This window comes from Octopus bimaculoides, chromosome 11 (genome assembly GCF_001194135.2).
Source record: "Octopus bimaculoides isolate UCB-OBI-ISO-001 chromosome 11, ASM119413v2, whole genome shotgun sequence".
NCBI classification, from domain to species: domain Eukaryota; kingdom Metazoa; phylum Mollusca; class Cephalopoda; order Octopoda; family Octopodidae; genus Octopus; species Octopus bimaculoides.
This window is the reverse complement of record NC_068991.1, coordinates 55,340,538-55,343,901: the sequence shown is the minus strand read 5'-3', so window position 1 is coordinate 55,343,901 and position 3,364 is coordinate 55,340,538.

Below are 3,364 nucleotides of genomic sequence, written 5' to 3'. Positions count from 1 at the left end.
CAACATCCTTAAACAAACCTTATTCAGGGACCTTTTGAGTGGGATGGGTTACTCGACCTGAAGAAAATTCTAACTGGGCCCCACCTGCGAGGTCATGCGCTGTTTATCTTGATATGAGATCACCATGTCGCGTACATATGGTTGTGATACATGTGCCTGGTGCACCCTTATCAGACGGGTAGTCATGATGGGTATAATGGGCTTCGTATATTTTACCCCAGTGTCACTTTGATGGCATGCACTGCTCTCTCACTCAATAATAATAATAATAATGACCTCTGCCGATCAAAGTCCCAACCCACAACTAAGTCTTAAGTGTATATATATAAGGGCAACACACACACACACTAAATAAGAAAATGTTAGTAAGTAAAAGTGTTTTTAAAAAGTTTGGTAAATTTTCAGATTAACACCCGTACGATTTTCACTACAGTGTTAGGGTTAGGGTCTTAGGGTCAGGGTTAGGGTTAAGGTTACGAACAAAATCATGCAGGTGTTAATCTCAAGATTTACGAAAAGATTTTTTTTTAAATCAGTTTGTAGGGAATAAATGTTTGTCGATCGTATTTGAAAAAGATGTGTGGCTATTTTTTTTTTTGTTATCATGGTGAAGGACGAAGTTAGAAATAACTTACAATTCCCGCCGATTAGAATGAGGTCATTGGTAATCATAGGTACATATATATGTGTAGATATATGTGTGTATTTACGTATGATTGGTAGTATGTCTGTTTATTTGACTCTCACTCTTTTTCCTTCGTTTCTTTGTCTTTTTTCTTGGATCGTTCGTAAACGTTCATAAGAGAAAGTAGCACTTGAAACGATTTGTAAGAGAGGTAGAAAGAGTTAAGTAGATTGTTTGAGAGGAGATATACATGTATATGGATACATTTGTGGAGATATATATATGCATGTATGTATGTATATATATATATATGTATGCCTGTATATATGTGAGAGTATAGTTTCACTGTAGTAGTCTCAGTATGAAACTGAAACCATCAAAGTAAAAGTATCTGTCATTACAGTATCGAAATGTGATTGTTTCAGTTTTGATACTGAAATAGTTTTCTTTTACTGTCAGTGTTTCTCCTTCCTTTCATTTTGTATTTGTTGTTGGATCGTTCGTAAAGGTTCATAAGAGAAAGTAGGAGTTGAAAGGATTTGTATAGGTAGTAGAAAGAGGAAATTAGATTTTATTAGGGGGAAAAATGTTAATTTGTGTAGTTTTATGGATTTTATTCGTAATTGGGAGTTATTTTGACTGGAAAAATGACGCTGTGACCTAACAAACTGTATTTAGAATATTAATTCCGATTCTTTAATCCAAGAAATTTGGAATTGTGTAAATGTGTGAATTTTAAACATACACACACACACACAGAGAGAGAGAAAAATCTGCCTTTTATAGATAAGATTATTATTAATATCAGGAAATCAGTATTGGAAAATTCATCAGAAAGATATGTACATGTGTGGAGTAATTGTTGTATTAAAACTATATGTAAAAATATATGTAAATATGTATAATGTAAATATATAATATAATAATAATTAAATATGTCAGTTTAAAAATTTTGAATTAGGTTTTAAATTATCTTACGATCGCTTCACAGAAGCGCTGTCCTAATAATGGAATCCTATATTGATAAGCATTTATAGATAACTCTTCTGCTCTTCAGAGATATAAAATTTAGAATTTATATAATTTATCGAATGGTAATTTTTTATAGATATGAAGTAATATTATAAAAGGTGTGTTTGAAATATAAATAATATTACTTCATATCAGAAATATAGTATCAGTGGTGCTTCTGCTAGGTACAAAACCAAACTGCATCTCATCTAGGCTAACTCTCTCCCTAATTAGTTGGGCTATGACCCTCTCTGTAACTTTCATCACCTGATCCAAAAATTTGACACCCCTGTAGTTATTTCTATCTAAAGCATCTCCTTTACCTTTGTAGCAGTAGACTATGGTGCTGCTACACCAGTCATTGGGTATGACTTATTTATGAACTATCATATGTGTGTGTGTGTGTGTGTGTGTGTTTCCTCCCACCGTTACCTGACAACAATGTGTTTACATCCCTGTAAATTAGCAGTTAGGCAAAAAAAAGACTGATAGAATAAGTACTAGGCTTATGAAGAATGAGTCCTGAGCTGAATTTGTTTGACTAAAGTCAGTGCTCCAGCATGGCCACAGTCAAATGACTGAAAGAATTAAAATAATAAAAGAATAACAATACGCAAGGAATATAATATATATATATATTATAATGGTAGTATTATATAAAATGTTTTTTTGGTTTCAAATAGAGGACGTTCTTGCATTGTTTGATATGCATTTCCATCCTAGAGCTTCCACAATATGTAAGTTAGTAATGCATTAGATACATACAAGACAACTTTTTGATTAAAGGTGAATGTGGGTCTTATACTGTGTGATTAGTATTCCTAGAAGCATGAATGATGGTGATAACAGTAGTGTTTCTCATAGGTGAGTCATGGAAGGAGGATGTAAGATGGAAATAAGACAAAACAAATTTCTGTGTTTAATAAAATGAAGATAGTTTGATCTCTTTAAACATGCCTAAGACTATGGCAAAGAAAGAAGAATTATATGAATTCTAATTCTCTTCTCTCTTTGGATTAATTAATAAAGAGGGGGAAAAAACGTTCACTAATACATTTCAGAGGACACCTACATGCTATTTGTAAGTTTTAAGACTTTTTCTTTGTAGTGTGGCCTTTATTACCCAGCTATTAATTTTGTGCTTATATACAAAATTGAAATTCTTCAAGAGGAAGGTTCTTAAAATCCCTTTCTCTTGATTTTTGTTTAGAATATAACTGAATAGAAATTTGGCAGCTATATCTGTCAGGTTGAGTAACCAGTTCGTCAGAGATGACTCATTTGGAAGAGGAAAACTTTCATTTAGTGAATGAAGAGTGACAATCCAATAATTTCTAAAGCATTAATTTTTCTCTTAAAAGAATCTTATGTTTTATGGAATTACTCAAAACAAACTACAGTGCACATAAAACATTTACCAAACATTAGATTAACAGAGTGGCTGTGTGGTAAGTAGCTTGCTACCAAGCACATGGTTCCGGGTTCAGTCCCACTGCTTGGCACCTTGGGCAAGTGTCTTCTACTATAGCCTCGGGCCGACCAAAGCCTTGTGAGTGGATTTGGTAGACGGAAACTGAAAGAAGCCCGTCGTATATATGTATATATATATGTATATGTGTTTGTGTGTCTGTGTTTGTGTCTGTGTTTGTGTGTCTGTGTTTGTCCCCCTAGCATTGCTTGACAACTGATGCTGGTGTGTTTATGTCCCCATCACTTAGCGGTTCGGCA